This window comes from Pararge aegeria, chromosome 13 (assembly GCF_905163445.1).
Source record: "Pararge aegeria chromosome 13, ilParAegt1.1, whole genome shotgun sequence".
NCBI classification, from domain to species: domain Eukaryota; kingdom Metazoa; phylum Arthropoda; class Insecta; order Lepidoptera; family Nymphalidae; genus Pararge; species Pararge aegeria.
In genome coordinates this window covers 6675852-6695127 of record NC_053192.1, presented here as the reverse complement: position 1 = coordinate 6695127, position 19276 = coordinate 6675852, and the positions used below count along the sequence as shown (strand labels likewise).

The window sequence follows — 19276 nt, the reverse complement described above, 5'->3', positions numbered from 1 at the left end:
ATAACGAGTGGACGTTCGCAGGCATTGGATTATATTTTATAGCAAATGTCTATAAAAATAATAAAACGTCCCCATTCCGCTATTTGCGTGCGATACAGACGTGAAGACAATGCCTCACAAAGATCAGTGGCCGTCTATAAAAGTATGTTTGCGAAGAAATTTAATAAAGCGGAAGCGGACGACCATTACGGCACCCTGCAACCTTTACTGGCATTTGGATTGTCGTGTACACGCTCTTATAGCGCGGACCATTCCTATGTTATATAGAATGGTTTTTATATTACGTATTTCAAATTGTAGGTTATTTTATTTTTCGGGGGGTATTTATTGGCCGGAAAACTCATGCTATCAAAACACGTGACCTATTAGAATAAGCCCTAGATCGTCGAAGAAGTGTTCAGGAACACCCACGTGTTGATACATTTATGGATTGCTAATGTGATTTATAAATTCTTGGAAGTACTATTGAGGTAATTCTAGGCGCTGATTATATTATTTATATTAATTATAATTGTGGGACACAATGACGTAAAGACAAACAAATCACGTGGCTTACTACCATCATTTAAAGCAGTATTATTTAGCAGTTGTATAAAACAGTGACTTGGTATTCCTAATAAAGATTATAATTTTTTATAAGAGCCACAATTATTTTATAATAATGCATAAGATAAAGTGATGAAAGTAAACTCCCAGAAGCACAAAAATAGAAGCATAAAACAAAAGGGCGCTTCGTAATAGCTAAAGTAGTGAACCCTGCTAAGTTCTAAGCAAATTAGTTACATTGTCATCGCTAATTATGGACATGATATGAAAATTCATTCACTCAACGGGTGCCGAATAGGTATTATTACAGTATCCCTCGTGATTAACTGAGGGATTAGGAGATTTTAAACGAAATAGTTAAGCTAGTTTCGATGCGTTAGTGGCAATGGGCGGGGCTATTTTGTAACGCAGGGGCACGATGAAGACCTAACTAGGTAATCAAACATAGACCAAGGTTCCGAAAAAGGCTCTTCTTCTAACATAGATCTTAAAAGTACAGATATCTACTTACCTAGAAAAACTATAAAATGTTTAACCATGCTTGACGGGACTTTAAATATTAAAAGCAGGTGCTTATTTTTAAATCTTGTATTTCTATAAATAGTGTAATGTACAAATATACCGTTAAAATATATGTGCAGTTCCAATAAATAAACTTATTATTACTTACTCGTTTCAAAAACTTTTGCCCAAAGGGCAAAAAGTTAGTGAGAATCTACAGTCGTTCCGTAGCATCCTCGTAGCTCCGTAGAGCTCAAAGTTAGTTTGTAGTATTTAGTCGTGAGGAACAACAATTACGGTGCTACGATATTATTACTAGCTATATTTATGAAAAGATTATCTAAACACATTTGTGTTTCTGAAAGTTGTCTTTGTATTAGACAGCGTTGTTTATGTTATTATATTAATTCCGCTGGAGTTCTATTTGCTTAAAATATGATTATTTCGCGTGTTCGTTGCTCTTTGAGGCAACCTTTTGAGCCTTAAAAGTTAAACAAATACGCCATTTAATATAATTGAACATCTTGGTAATTTAGTGTGACTCTACTTGTCATACTACGAATTTTATTCGTCAAGAATAGTTTATATCCAAGGCCCGACTCTTGGATATAAACTATTCTTTACAAATAAAATTTATGCGCCGTCAATGAACATTTAGAGCACCAATGTATCCAATAATTTAGAGTTATCGTATTAAGGATTTTATTGGTGCTCTCCTTGAACACCGCAGTTTTCCGCATAGTTCATAGAGATGAGTACAAAGGTAAAGTTTTCTCCTAATGCTGAAACCACAATGGAAAGTTTAGCGATGACCGACCACACCTGGAAAATCTTGCACAACGGTTGTCAAATTATGAAAATAAGGTTCGAATCTACTAACATTCAAATGGAACTGTACTGCCTGTACATTGTTGGGTTCAGTTGAGTTATCAATTATCGAGCCAAGTTTAACGAAATTTTATGTTCATATAGAAGGTAAATTGTCTATAACGGGCAATGACTAAAAGGCATAGCCTATGTGCAGTAATAAATTGAAAAGCGAGTGGATCTGCGCACTTTATGGAAGTTTACATATCGACTGACCCAATACAGTCTACTGCACAAGTTACAACTTGCTTCATTTAGAACGTAACGCGAAAGGTATGTACTATAACATTTCTACTTTGAATTATTTCCTGACCCTGGTTTTTAATGTTCTTGAATTTTTCTTATTCAATAACATGAATAACGATTTCTTAGAGTTTGCACCGGTTCGCGAGAGTAAGCTTTTAAAATTGATATTGTTATAGGTCGCTCGAAGAATCGTGGAAATTTAAAATGCAAATGCCAGACACATATGTCGGTTGCACGTTTTTAACTCTAATGACCTTACTCCGGGAATAAGGCAATTGATCCTATCGCCCTGCGCCTCGGAGAGCCCTTAAAGCCATTGAAAAAAGAGTGTGGTTGGCAGTTGCCTAACATACTCCCTTCTTTAAGTGAGGTAAAATGTATTCTTACGTAAATGGTTTCATAATAAGATAAAATATTCGTCGTAAAAAACAAGTCACGTAGACTGGTTTCGAAGGACATATACCCAGAGTAGGCTATGTGTGCTTTAAAGCCCTCTCTTCTATGATGAGGAAGGCCTTGTCCAGTTGTCCAGCATTAGAGTATTTAATAGAATGTATGTGATGATTGATGAACTAGGTACTTGAAGCGTTTTGAATAAAATATTTATTGCTATGCAGTAACTTGTGATGCGGAGTGTCCGGGCGCCAACGCGTCGCCCTACTTGTTGCGCGACGCCATCCAGTTCATTATTTACGTGACAAAATATCGACTCTATGTTTATATAATATACTGTACTACTTACTCATGAATATATATGAAATAATTTACATGTGAATAAATTAATTGTGGGCGTCCATTTTGCCAAATTACTATTATCATCATACCTATTATTAAAATATTTGGTTAATATACCTACTATACACGGTGATTATTTTCTTGTCTCAAATTGTTTTAATTGTGTTGTTCATAAAGAACCTGATTTGGAAATCTGACGAATTCAGAATCATTACTAAATAAAGAAATTAATTAATAAACTGAACTAATATTGTGCTCTAAAAATAGAGCTATCCTTTTTCACAAGAAATATTGTGAAAATAATCTAATAATAATCACTAATCTGATGAGGATATTCGATATATATAAAAAGTCAGACATTAAGTAATATTCACAAAAAAACACGGCTCTCTTATTATAAATTATTTGTCGTTTTAAATATAAAAATTATAAAAAAATTGTCTAGAAACTACTTTCAAAACTATGTAAATAAAAGCCAGACGAAATATTCATGTCCCGAGCGACGTCTATATCGAAAATTGGTACTGAAAGAGGGAAAAGACGTGTAATTTACGCCTTTGCTCATCACGACCAGATTGAAATTCCATCCCGCACGGCACGGCCGGCTGGCTGGCGCCTCACTTGTTGCTCAAAACGTCATAACTACCCCTACGTGATCATATTATTTGATAGTGTTACCTCATTTATCTGTATATTGAACGTCCGGGTGATAATACATCGCACGATCTTTTATCGCTGATAACGTGATAAATATATTTTGGCTAGTTTTATCTTGCATGTTAACCACTGATGTTAACGGTTCTTATTGATTGGTATATTTTATAAGATCATATTGCGTAACATATACTCATTATATAAAGAGTATAGAGCATGCGCACTGAAATATATGCATGTCAAAATACAAGAATATGCCTCTTTTATCATTTCTATGGACTCAAAATTGAGTAATTGGTTTTAGAAAATAATAAATTTCTTGGACTTTTGAGCGTGAGCATCTTAAAATATTTCGTAGACATTTTTTTTGTTTGTCGACGTTAATGTCGTTGGCTTTCATGAAATGCGTAACCCGGAGATGAAAATAAACGCATACAGACTATAATATCAGTGGAAACTTGACATATTCATTGGTTAGTTGGCAGGGAATCCTTTCAAATAGCTGTTCAAAGGAGCGCCGCGACGCCTTGCATCTGAAGGAAACATGCTTTAATCAAGCTGAGGCTAAATACCGTATGCGGTAAATAAGCTATAGACGGGTTTCATTGGGCACATAGTAACTCGTCTGAAGGTTAATGCACATGAGATTACAGTATTTTTTAACCTCTACTTAATTGTTTTCTATAATTATGAAGTTTTATTATTATTCTATGTATTTATGTCACACTGTTTGGCACATACCTCTTCTCTCATAGCAGAGAGGTAAATAGACTAAGTTAAGTGGCTCTACGCCGCTACAACGTGGATTGATTTTAGCTTTTATAATGACTGATAGTGTTAGCCCGGTCTGAACTTTACTGGAAAAAAAAACCAACAATGTTGTGCCCGTTCAGGGAGTCCAGGACCACATGATCCGTTGTCAAACATGGTAACCACAAGACAAACAAGGCAGTTACAGCTTGCATTATTATATAGTGTGAGAGAGGCAGGAAGAAGGAATACAAGTGAATCGATTAATAATTTTATTATCTGCTATATTATATTACAATGATTTGCAAGTTAATGTAAAAAATATAATGTTATTAAATACAACTACGGATATGATAAGTTTTTATCAGGCGCTATACTGATTACACTCGGAACTCGTTTGTCAGAACGAAATAAAAAAGTACTTATTGGTAGTTTAACATTTTTCCGTAATTTGTGCCCTCACAAAACAAACAGAGAATCAAACTATTTAATTTGAATAGATTTGTAAAGATTTTAGTTTGTTTTTATAAGATGTTTGCTTTTGCTCGCGTTTAGTACGGTTTTTACAAATACCGTAGAAACCGTTGTTATCGTGGTATAAAAGATCGTTTCTCTCCTTGCTAACTAAACTAACTTACGATTTTGTTGTGAATAGATGAAAGAATGTTAGGGTGGATGTTTTTTTTTTCCACCCCTATTAGGCAAAATGTGTTACAACAACGCAAGTAGCTACAATTAAATTTAAATATCTTTATATGAAGTATCACTTTCTGCAAGCAATAAATTAATTAGAATTAGAATTTAACTCTATGTCAAAAATCAACTTGATTGCTTGATTGGTGAATTAGCTTTGGCGTGAAGGAAGGACCAAGAAACAAACACACTTTTGCAATTATAATATTAGTGAGGATGTTATTTGTTTATTGTAGTAGTGTTTTAGAATGATATGCCCTAGATCTTGAATTTATGGAGCTTTTAGGGAGGTATAAGAAATCCCATCCATTAAGTTTCCTAGGATTGACGTAGTAATTTTGGCATAAGCGTGGAAACCATTTGTAATTTGTAGTTAAGTTGTATTTCAAATAATAAAGGAATGGTTTTTTAACAGAACAGTCGCATTTGCGAAAAGTGAATGTTTCTATAGGCAGCCCATTGATTTTTGTGTAAAAAGTTAACCAAAAAAATAAACAGACAAGCCTTACCAATTTTACAATAGTAGAGATGAAAAGCTTGTTTCACAGGTCATTGTATCGTATCGAGATGTATTGCGATATTATAGTGCCATGAATAATTCAGTCTGTGTTGGTCCGTCGATTCGATAGACGATAAAATTATTAGATTTTTATCGACGCCACGGATAGATTCTATAAAATCACGATGGAGTGAGTTATTCTTTAATCATATTATAATAATGGTATTGGAAACGGGGCCTGAATTCTAGTTATAGCTTACTAATGATCCATGCCTGGGCAAATGCCGTAATACTCTCCCCTGAGTATTACGGCAATTGCCCAGGCATGGATCAGGCATGGCTATCCATAAAAGTCGAAGTCGAAATACCATGCTAACGTTTAATGAACACCCTAACCCAAACAGAAATGTAAGTATACATAATTTTTGATACCTGCTTTTAGTAGCGGAAACATTGAGGGTTGTAAACTGTACCTCTTATCTAGACTTTGGTAATTTCTGTTTGTCATTTGTATTTCATAACCTTAAACTATTATGATTTGAAGGCGAGCTCAACGTCGAACGCAGAGTTTTAGAGAATACAGCAGAAAATACTGATGCTATCCACAAAAAGTGACAAATGCGAAATAAAGTAAACGTTAATTGAACTCATAACTAACCTTGCGTCACATGTGTATATACATATTTATTGTACATGCCTTTATTTTAACCTTACCGCTGTGACGTGACTACTGATTAATTGATGTTCATATATTAATTAATTAGTGAGCAACAATTATTGCAGTTGATGCGAGCCACGGTCGCGTAAACCGTGCCTCATGTTTAAATTAATTACCTAAAGATCTATTCCAAGTGTTACAATTTAAGAATAAGATGAAATCGTGTAAAATTTTTATATGTGTGCTATTTTCAAGACTCCTGCGATTACACCTGCGAAATATTGCTCAGGAATAGTGTACTTTTTTAAGACTTTTTTATCGGTTCAATATTTTCAGTGATTGCCCCTATATAGTCACTAACCAATACTACTTCTTTATAATAGAAAAAAGATTATAATATTGACATGAGTGTTCCGTGTCAATTCTACATTATTATAAAAATAGGGTGGCAAAATATAGACTGAACAACAACAAATTTTAAGAAAGTTTATTTAACAGCTACTTCTGTAGCATCATTATTACTCACGCGAAATTATTTTTATGTACCAATTATATTGTATGAACTAACTGTAAGCTAATAACTGCATAGTAATAAATTTATAGTGCAACAAATTAATGACAAGGGAGTGCAGTTGACGTGACGCGGTAGTAACGCCATAGTCGCGTGCGCTGCGTCCGTTCTGTAGAATTAATTAAAGAAGCCTTTTAGATACAACATATGGTGCAAGTTGAAATTACAAAGGCTTGAGGGACATCTAATTTGTATAGAGCTTGCAGTAACAAAATATTGTTTTAATTATGTAATGCCGTAAATAAATATTATTCCCCCAAAAAAAAAAAAACCCAAAACGTTGTTTCAATGCTGAACCAGTCACGAATTTTAACATTTACGACACTTGGAGAGTCTAAGTGTAAGTTGTATATTTAACAAGCTTAATGCTTGAGTAACTCTAATAACATTTATCACATTAAAACTTTTGTTGATGCATGTGAAATTACAGATCTACACCCTGATGTGTTATTTGTTTACAAAAACTTACATTAAGGGTTAATATTTCGATGGCGAGCTCAACGACGAAGGAAAAGTTTAAGAGAATACAGCAGAAAACCCAGAGTGACGTTTGGGTCCCTGAGGTTGTAAGCGAAAAAAGGCAAAGCTATATCGTAAAGATGGAAATCTAGCAAGCAAGAGAAAAACATACAAGGATATTTGAGGGCAGTGAAGCCCCGAGCGGGCACTTAGCGCAAGCTATTAAGGAGCCGTGACCGACGTCGAAACGACGAAAACTATAAAACCGTTAAAGTAACGTTTCAGCAGCCGTAAAGAGCGCAAGATCTGTTGACAATGTCGCCCAAACCGCTATAAAACGTATGCACCAGACAGTAAAATTTAACGGCACTATGATTAAACTTATCTGCCAACCATAAATCACAGGCTAATAACTCCTAATTCTATATCAGAAGAATAATAAATAAGCTTTCTCCTGATCAAATCATCAAATCAACCGATGAACGTCCAAAAGCTGGACATTGGTGTTTGCATGGAGTGCCAAATGGTCTTGTGCCGCTTGCCTCCAGCAACTCCCTGCGATCTGTTTGACGTCGTTCGTTTATTTTATTGGGGTCAACCAGCGCTGCGGTAACGGGGTCACCATTTCAGCATTTTGGAACCTAACATACATGGCATCGGTTCTCCCAGCTATGTCCCCTGTTTGGCACCTTCGAGACTCGTTGCTGGACACTCTGGTTCTTATAAGGTCCTTGACATAGTTAAATGCCGGATCGGACCTGTATCTTACTATTGTGTCCAGAGTGAGCCACAAATCTTTTCTCTTTCAATATTGAAATTTTGAATTGCTTCTTTACAAAAACAACTTTCATACGAGTATATGAACTTAGCCATGGCTTTAAATAAATAACTTCTATCTACATTTCTGCAAGAATCAATATGCTACTATTACGTCAGAGAATACTCAATTCAGAGAATAGTCAGGTTCTGTGGAGACCTGCGAAATAGCCGTCGCGTCGAGGCATTCTTAAGAGTCACTAATAATTAAAATTAAACTCAAAAACAGCACAACAAATTTGTGTATATGTCAGTGAAATTACGTTTCAGAGAATATTAATTGTAACAATATAAAAGTTTTATCTATTCCATTTATTATTGTTATAAAATATTTATAAAAATGTCGAGCGCATTAGTTTTAACTTTTAACGAAACTAGTACTATTATCTAATCTTTATGAGACACGAAATCTCGCAGTTATGGCGTGGTCGCATAAAAAGGGGAGGACTCTCAAAACGATTTACAAGTACTGGAAGGATGTTATAAAGGTTTTACGGTCGCTTTCCGTCAGTGCTGCAGCGGTCTTAATGGATGACCTAAGTGCATAGGAACATTAATGTCAGCAAGGCATCTTTAATGTCAAACATTAAACACTGATTTGCAAAGAATATTAATTTATCTAGACCGACACAGATGTTAGTGTATAGCTAATAAAATAAATAAAACTTATTGCTTCACCATACATGTATTTTTCTACTATCTGTTCTTATTTTGTTAAATAAACATCAGCAAAATTTTACAGCATAGAAATTTGTTTAAATCGTCTATAAAAGAGCGATTTGTAAATATTTCAGTCAATACAAATGTAGGTACAGCAGTCCTGAAACCAAATGTAAAATAAATATATTAAAAGCATTCGAAAGTTCGTTTCACTTACTTCACGTCGAAACGTTTATCTTGATGATTCATCACATCGGCAATAATGAAGAAATTCCTTTCACTAAACAAATTTCACATCAATTAGTAATTTGAGATGCAAGGGGGTTTTCTCCGAGTATTTTCAATTATTTATCTGTTAGCTTAGAGAACTATTTCGTTGATGCGTTTTTGATTTTTATTATCTTTTATGCTTCTTCCGCAAAAGCTATACTTATCCTGTTTATTGCAGATAATTCCTTACAATGAATTACTACTATAACAGTATTTTCTTGGTAAAATTGATTGACAGTAAATAATGTTGATTGATTTAATGTTCTGACGGATTCTGATTTTAAAGACATAACATTATGTAGCACGTATAGGAAAGAATTATAGTATATTAATAAAAATAAAATAAAACCAAGTATACATACATCTATAAACGTAGAAACAGGTAATTTCTTACAAAATGTTTCCTCGATAGAGAACATCTGTAATGTACCTGCATTTGTAGTATCAAAATATGGTTTGCTGCGTGGCGAACCATATTTTGGCTATGTGATATGGTTTGGTGGTATGACGCTTCTTCCTTGCAAGTATTCCATTTCTTAGTTTCTAAAAACAAGAGCTGTTATATTTGCAGGATCCCACTTTATGGGATTTGTGTGCCTTCCATTCCGTTGGGGCCCACTATTGTTAAGGCAAATCCAACTCAGAATTTCACGTTCCTCGAGCAGAAAATTCGCTTTTCGTACCACTTACTGCTCAAAGCCTAAAGTGGTAGGGATGTACTGTTTGATCCTTCTTTAAGGATTTACGATCGGATATCGTTGACTTGCATAAACACACAGACACACGCACACATTACCATTTTATTCTTCATAAAGTTTAGCTAGGCATGAAATTAAAATGTACTCATACTAACCTAAATCAAACAATTGCAAACCACACATACGATAATACACTCCCGTAACCAACAACGATGAAATTTTAAATTGCAATCCAGTTCCATAAATTGCTATTTCGTGTTGACTTGTCACGTTTCAAAATAAAAAAAAACCGATATTCTAAAAGCTCCGTTGACCTTACATTTTAAACCGTTGTCCATATTTCTGATCATAAAAAATAATCACAGAACCCAAAGAAAGCTTTTTGTTATCAACAAAAATGTATAGATAGATTAAAATAGTAATGTCGGGTCCAAAATTACGAAATATAAGTTAAAAGAGTGGGTTAATTACGTAAATGTTTTAGAAAAAAATATACTTTACTACTAATTTCTTGATTTGAGAGCTTCAAATACAAGTTGTTTTAAAGTTAAATGGAGGTCTTAGCTTAATGTATTTTAATGAAATTGAGAAAACAAATACATTATTCATTTTCATTTAGTAAATGAGCTGTATTTAGCTTCTATATAAGATATATAAGGAAAAATATTTAAAAATTGATGAATGAACTTGTTATTTTACTGTATATTTTTAATATTGAAGATTGTAATTTAACGAGGTATCAATAATAAAAATATAATTTAACTTTTTTTTGAACACAAATGTTCCAATAGGTCATTGTACCAATGGCATACCACGTAGTTTTCATAAGGGTGTGCTCGGCAGTCAGACGGACGTCAGCGTGCTTGTTTTAGCTACTAATCGATACGCTCGGCCTAACGTCCTACTTAACTTACTAGGAAAATAGAATGGTGTGGCTACCACAGTATTCTATTTCCCTTTAAGCACAACACAATCGATTAACTAAACATTTCGTAAAGTATAAAGTGTACCATGCTCATGCGATGGCATCCATTCTTAAGGTCTTAAGGAATTTATTAAAATTCTGTTTTATTAATTTAAGGATTAGGATACAAAAACAGTGAACTGTAACTGCGACTTGCAGGATTTTAGCAGTGTATTCGTTTTATATTAGACAATTTTAATTATAGCATTTGGTTCTTAGACTTAACTTTAAAGTTATATTTTACACAATGAAGATTTCTTCATTGTGTAAATTAAAAAGGACCCTCATTTTTTTCGTTGATGTAGTTATGTGTACAAAAGATAAACTTTTGACAATTGAGGAGAGCTTGGGGTTTAGAAATGTCGAATCTCAATAAATAAAGAGTCTTGCATATTGCCGTCTGCCTTCCTTCTATAGTTTATTATCCAATCGATAGATTTACTGGGTCACCATTTCAGGACAGTTCTTGTGACTAACTAGGCTATATATTGTATGTAGACACGCAGCACGTGGTTGTTCTGGGGGCTGGTCGATATATTCGACCCTTATTTAGCGGTTGCCACACCATTTTGTTTTTTGTTTTCCGCTGTTTAATAAACCGAGTATAATTACAGTTCCATTTTTCATTGACTTGTGTAGCTTTGTGAATTTATTAATTTAAATGTTACGTTGAATGCTTTATCGCTATGAATTTTAAACATTCAAATTAATGTATTGAGAATGATAAATTATATTTAATTTTATGAAATGAATAAACACACAAGTATATAAACATAAAAATAATACCGGGAGAATATTACTAACATAAATGCGGTGGTTTTAATATAATATGAAATTAAATTTAGTACTTAACCTGCTGATTGGTCGCAACTCATACATTCTGCGGTAACGACACATAATAGGTACTATGGATTGCAACTAGGTCTGCTTCAAGATATTGGCATAGTTTTAATGTTTATAATGTTATTTAAAAATTTATGCGCATCAAAATTAAGTCATATTAAAAGTGTTTAGCATATAAGTTATTTCAAAACACAGAAAAAGAAAAAACGTCTTGATAAATTAACTTTTCGCAGTTGACGCAACATGATGTAAAAGACGATGCGAATATAAAATAGTTGTTAGGCAACAATATATATTTCCATCTCAACGTTTCCCTTAGTTTATTTCGACAAGGAACAAGTATTAAACGTGTAGAGAATTTGGAACAGTACGTTAATTTACATAGTGCCAAGTTCATATTAATTTAAATAACTTAGAAACGGGACCGTGACATATGTATATATATATATATATGTATATATATATATATATATGTATATATATATATATATATATATATATAGTAATAATATAGAGAAATACCTACTTATATAATACATACTTTCCTCGTAGGAACGTGATTTTCTCACAATCAAACAACATTACAGTAGGTATTACTTTGGTATTTTTTACATGAAATTGAAATAGGTTTAATAATGATAAATAATTACTAAATCTTAATTTATAATTTCTTTTCCTTCTGGACGATATCCAGTAAGTATTAGCCACCCCTCGAAGTAGACGCAATTAACAAAGTTGACTCAAAAAATTCTAAACGGATATAATTCAACATTTCACCATTATAGATTATCGTTCCTCTCACATCATCAGCCGCAATAATGTCCCAGCTGGGTGAAGGCCTCTTCTAAATCCGACTCCCACAGAAGAGAATTTAGGCCCACCACGCAACTACAATACGTAATTGATTTGAACATATTAAATAAGAACTAGTAGCTGCCGCAACTTCGTCGGTGTAGGAACGATATAAAAGGTAAATTAGGAAGAAACCAAGAAACTCGTGTTAAAAAAAAAAAAATTTTTAAGGTAGAGTATAATAATAAAAGATAATCTTGTTTGAATAAATCTAGGGTCTTAATAACCTATAAAATGCGTGCAATGTTGTTCATACGAACTTCAAAAACTCGTTGTAACCCTCAACTGAAAATATATAAATACTGTATTACTGTAATATTGTATTTTAGGGATCCTAATTAATAAATACCACCAAAGAAAATAGATTAAGGCCACTCGTGCAAAGCCAGGGCTAGTCAGCTATAAAATTGGATACAAACGTATCTGTTGAACCGCAATTGAATGAAATTGTTTTACGTACTTTAATAACCACCAGTCAATAAACAATACCCGTCATAAATAACACCATTTTCCAGTTAATAAGTATGATGATTATGATGTTGATTCCAGCAAAATACGGCCTTAACCCAAGGAGATCCGTTCCCTGTAGTGGGCCGGTCATGGTTTGTTATGACGATGAGAATGGGTAGCTAAATATTTTCAGCAGAAAATTATAATAAACTGGCTTACTCGCTTTATACGCTTTTAGGATATATCTTTAAATCCTAGAGTTGCTTCATGAAATAATCCTTCCTAATTTAATAAATGTGAAAGTGTGTCTGTTTGTTCTTCTTCCCGCCCCAACTCAGCAACCAATCAACTTGATTTTTGGTAATATAGGCTACTTTTTATCCCAGTTTATTGGTTTACAGCTAGTAAACCAATAAACTGGTCTTCGCATATTTTATAATATAGTGCAGAAATTTCCAGTGTTTTATTACTCAGTTAAATCTACTGTATTCCCTGAAAAAAATTACCCAAATACAAAATTGCACTTTTCGTCTATTTCACTGTAAAGCCCATCCATTCTAAACTAATATTATAAATACAAAATTATGCTTACTTGTTTACTCCTTTGTTAAGTTCAACCACTTCCGCATTCCAAAGATGGGTATAGATTTTTTTTTATCTCGGGAAAACTACAGTTGCGTAAAAGTAGGACAAGCCAACAAACTCTACTCTAACAGTTCTCTGTTAGTACCATCATTGTACTGGCTTTACGAGAGATCAGTAATGGATCTTAACAAAGTCAGTCACGTTAAGTGAATACCTTTTTGAGTTTTATAATTATTAAAAGAACTTTCGTGAATATCCAAGTAAAGTCTTTCTCTTTTCCTATCAAACCAAGATATACACTTTCGTGTCTATTATAGTATTTGTATGATATTGTAGAAATTAGAGTACGGGAATTGGTGTTTTAATCGACCAAACCAAAGTAACTTAGTGGCAAGCTGTTTGCCCTTTTAAAAGTAAACCAGGTCTTTACCCTTTTATAGGGCGTTGCCATTTCTGTGGTGTATTATTTTTTATTTACAAACAGGTGTGTGCTAGCAAGTCACGTTGTTTGTGGTCGGCCGTGTTCTAACTCGCAAGGGTATTAAAAGGTTTTTACTTCAGAGAGACACTTTTATAATTAAGGGACATCAAAGAACCACCGCTATGGGGTTACACTTTGGGTCGTTATTCAAAGCAGCTGCCGAGATAAGGGATCTTTAGCGCCTGTTTAATGAAAGTTTATTTGTTTAACTGTGACGAGGAAATTTATTGAATTTATTATTTTATACCCGGTCTTAGAGAATAAGATTTCCCGTAACATTCCTACAGTGAAAATAATTTACGTTTTTAATTTATCTTCCGTACAAAAGTAAAGTAGTTTAAATGTTTTTTTTTTTGCAATATGCTAAGTGGAGAATTCTTTTGCCCTCTCTTCACCTGACCGCAGGGAAAATTATAAAAATGAAGTCTCGTCAGAATGCAAAACTTGAAATACTACCACTGCTACTAATAAGATAACAAGATTTTTTCCAATCTTATTAGAAGTAGCGTTTGCAGAAGATTTTTTTTAATCGTTAAAAAAAGAACTATAATAATATAATATCATGAATTGAATGAAAGTTTATGATCCATAAAAATACATTGAAATTTGCATTAAAATAATATTTACTTAGAAATAATGACGTCCTACCGATTGATGACCATTAATTACTCAAGTTATCGAACGATTAATTTTAAAACATAACTCAAAAGTCTTTAACGAAAACTTCGGTATTTATCACATTTATACTACAATTTAAATACACATTTTACAATTAAAGATAATTTAAACATCTTTTAATTATATTTATTTCGGCTGCCCAACAGGCTGTTGGGAGTATCTCGATGTGATAATATTCGAATTGATGAAATCAGTTTCGATAAGCAATATGTTTCTGTGAGTTGCGGAACTAAAGTGGCCATAGACGGGGCACTAGGAGGCTTGGTGACCCGATGGACGTTGTGGTCGTAAGGTGCTGTATTGGAAATGCCACATCTCAAAACATAGTATTTGTCTAGGATGTCATGGGCATGGCACGTCTTTGTCGGTAGGGTAGTAGGTCTTTGCCTCCCACCAGTGCAGACCAACAAATGCAATAAGCTTTTAAAAAGGAAGAATGTAACTTATTTCATTAATATGGGTAGTAACACAAAATTACCAAAGTAATTTGGTTGTGAGACCATGAATGGTGTAGTTACTATGCAATCAATAATAAACCACCCCACTGATCAACATTTTAATTCCAAAATTGCGATATACTGCGTAAATACGCCCGTTGTGAGGTTTTTAAATGTACATCAGGAGTAATCAACCCCCTGGCGACTGGTGACTAATTGATTGGTCTCAGTTGTAGACAACGAAAGATAATTCCGACTCGCTGCTAAATGGATTTGTCAACTGTGCTAGTAATTAAATATACTTTCTGGTTTTTGTCTTTCCTTGGAAAATGTACGTTGAGTTTAATTTGTGCATGGTTTTTGTTCCGGGAGTCTAATCAATCAAAGCTGTTGTTGGGATGTCTGTTTATTATCTCTCCAGAAAAATATTATAAACATCATGTCCAGATATATTAAGGAAAGTCGTGAGTTTTCAGATGGTAAATATGATTAAAAAGCGGTTATCCAGCCCCAGCTTCGGAGAGCATGTTAAGTTATCGTTCATTAAAAGATAATAATAAAAGTTAAATTCCGCCCGTTCGCTTTTCAGTAGCGTGGTGGGCTAATGTATTTAACCCCGGCGTCCCAAGAAAAAAGAGACCTGTGCGTAAGGATAATGCAATTGGCTAAGGATGATCGTGATAATGATACCTACATTTGTACCTACAATTGTATGAATGAATGAGTATACTTTTATTGCACACCAAAAAAAGAAAAGTATAACAAAACAAGTTATACTAAAATGGCGGCCTTATCGCTTCATAACGATTTCTTCCAGGCAACCAATGGCGAAGATAAAAAACAGGTACCGAAAATAGTTAGATATTGTATTAAATTAAGTACATACAAGAGCTTCTTTATTTGTCTGCCCGGAGTCTAACACAATTTTTCTCAGCATGCTTACTTTTTATAATTCTTTTAAGTAAAAGCTTTATATTCACATTGCGCAAATCGCGTTAGCAGCTAAGTAACCGGAGGCAAATAATCCTCTTATCATTTCGTGCGTCATGTTTTTATAGGATTAAGTTACAAAAGCCACTACCTCATCCTTTTATGCGCTTTGCGTTCTACCAACTTTTTAAAGACCTCCTCTCAGTCTTGCGACAAACAATTTAACAGCCTTACTTTGTGAAATAGACTTTTTGGTGGAGATTTGTTATTCACTCAAAAGTTTTAAGTGGCTGTGAAACATCATTCTGAAAGAATTAAAAAAGGGACTACTCAGAGCAATTTTAGCTTTAAGTTCTGCTAAGTAGGGTGTATATTTGCTTGAACATTAATATGAGCGATTGTTGGTAGACAGTAGACACGTGGATCTTCAAAGTTTCAACACGAAGTAATTGTGAATATCGTCCTTTAATTTTACGGAATATTAACTTAACATTAAAATAAAACTACTTATGTAAGGGCAACCACCTACGATAGGCGAATAAAATGTGACTCTTGAATGTCCGGAAAATTGCCCGGAGAGAAAAGCAGAAAAATGAATGGAAATTATTTTACTAAAAAATTAAGCTCAACTTGTGCTTTGAAGGTTAGTGTTTTCAGTTTCTAAGTTTTAAGCAACAATCATAAATCTCCAGCGATAAATTAGTAACAGATACTTAAAACTTGTTCGAACTTTTGGGAAATTGTGTGGTATGGTTGGTTAAACGTCGCTTTATTAGGAAAGTCTTAGTTTCGATAAAACTGGTGGGTAATAGCCCCCCGGCGAGGCTACCCCTCCATTAGCTGGGTGCGTCAGACGCCCCATTGTGCGCAGCGTGCCACTATATACCCCGATCGGTTTCCAGCAACTTTTCTACAAAAGTCAACCGTGTAAAATTAACTGCTAATACTGTTTTCTGACGTAATACATTTCTTTTAACTTTTTCAAACTAGTACGTCAATATGCCTTTAATCGTGTCTCCTAATAATACACTTTTATAATTTCATAATTTTTTATTAATGCTTTTATCTAAACTTGAAGAAAATCAAATTTATTAATTCGAAATGCCTTCATAGAAATTTTGGAACCGGCAAGATACATAAAATTATATAATTTTGTTCTAATCAAAAGCTTTGTACTTTAGCAAAAGAATTTAGAACGGTGTATATAGTAATATAGATTCCAACTAAAAAATTACTATGACACATGTATATCACAATAAAGCGTTATTGTAACTACAATAACGATAACCTGGCTTACCTGCGAATGGTATCTGTGTTTTGTTTTAACAAGCCATATTCATAAAGAGAGTTTTGTCGCCTAAAACACAGATTTATACCTAACCTAAGGACAGTTAATTTCTGTATATCTAAGTAATTTATAATAATACTAGCTATTACCCGCGACTTCGTCTGCGTTTGATTTTGTTTTTTCTTGTGGCATTCAATTTAGTTGTACTTCTAAAAAAAAAGTATTTAGTATCGCTAGCCTTTAATGAGGGGTTTGCTGCTGTTCGCTGAGGAGTTCTGTCCTCTATCTCCAACCACTTTCATCAGATCTAAACAAAGTTTGGGCAAAATTAAACACAAATTATAACCTCTACAGTACAAAAATAATTATTTGAATCGGTTATAATTTGTCGGAGTTATGGTGTAAAATCGTCAAACACTTTCATCCCCTTTCCCAAAGAAACCGAGCTTAATGTCGGGATAAAAAGTATCCTACTATTACTATATTACTTCTAGCACTTCCAAGAATATGTGTACAAAGTTTAATGAGGATCGGTTTAGTAGTTTTTGCGTGAAAGCGTAACATACAAACTTACATTGACATTTATTATATTAGTAGGGATTATAAGTTATATCTATTGCAGATATAACGTAACTTTTACCTGTGCTTTTTGAACTAATTAATTAATCATTACGTCATTTTTCAATGATCTTATTAGTTATAGGTGGAGGTTAGTGGGTAAAATTGTTTTACATTTTGCATTGTCTATGTGCAGGAATCGTTGCCATAGTTTAATAAACCCTAAACTTAACATAGAGATAATGTAGAAAAGATAAACCAATAGCTAAAGTGGATCGTTAGTTTTTAGAATATTGGATGATTGTGATAATCACGTTTCGTGTCCGACCAACTCTTGTATGTAAAACTTAATTGAGTTATTTTCCACCAGCGTCCGGGCGTACAAAGGTAGAAAACGGGAAATTGCTAACTTCTAGTAAAAGTAATATTATGTACGTTGCATACAGGTTGTAAAAGCTATTAAACCTAAATTGTTAGAATCTATCTATTCAAAATGTAAAAGGGTATACCTACATATCAAATTTAATATTTTGTGCATGTATTTGATATTATTTTAATCAATTCCTTGTTCACATACATTATAAAGATCAAAATATAAAATTATAAATCATTATATAGTTTCAGTAATAATTTGCAATAAGAAGGATATAAATTTGTTCGATAGATTGATACGTATAAAGTAGTCTTGATAATTTGAATTTTTTTATTCTATTTCGGTTAAATATGTATATAGAATTTTTACATTAACAAGGAAGTTTACTTTTTTATAGTAATAATTGACTACTAGCAGACAGCCGACCTGTTCGTAAGTGGAAAACCTTTGCATATAAACAGAGCAAAACTTTGCAGTGCACGCAAGGTACACGTCCTACAAGTGCCAACCTCCTCCATCAATCTAAGACCAAGGTGTAAAGTCTTCTGTGCCTGTAATTACGTCGAAAACCAAGCTGTCCAGGCTCGAACACAGCAATTCTGCTTGACGGTAGAAATAAACACGTTGGTAATCCTTTCCCGGACGCGCGCTGTCACAAAAAGTTCTACTACCACGCCATAACCAAATAATCTAGGTAAATAGGCAATCTGAACGGAGTTGCAGGATTTAATTTTTTGTTCAATTAGGTGTCATGTACGAGTACGTTTTCTATATTTGCCCGCCTTCCACCGCCCGCGCCCTCCCAGCCGAGGCGCGGCACTATGGCGTCTAATTACAAACGTTGAACACAACTTTTTGTTTAACTAGATTGTCGCCTCACTACAGTTATTCATTTCAAATTGAAAATAAAATTCCACTGCTGCATCTAACTTTATTAAAAATGTTTACTGCTTACTTTGCATTTTTGTAGCGATCTCAGATATTTTAGTGGCATTGTATAATAATTAACACAGATTAAACTTGCAAAGGGCTTGCAAATTGTAAATTATTTGTGGTCGCCGTGGGTAATTAGTTTGCTGATATAATTCTGAATTGGGTTAAATCACAATGACAGATAAATACTGAAGTAGACTTCTCTAGTTTCTAGACTTTTTCATACACATACATATAGACATATAACACAGTTGTATACACGTGTACGAAATAGCAATACA

General features: G+C 33.7%; 1 protein-coding gene across 2 annotated transcripts in view; it reads right to left on the bottom strand.

Moving 5' to 3' along the window:
- LOC120628673 (matrix metalloproteinase-2-like) overlaps nucleotides 1–19276 on the bottom strand; it is a 236229-nt gene that overhangs the window by 81011 nt on the left and 135942 nt on the right. The window lies entirely within an intron of this gene.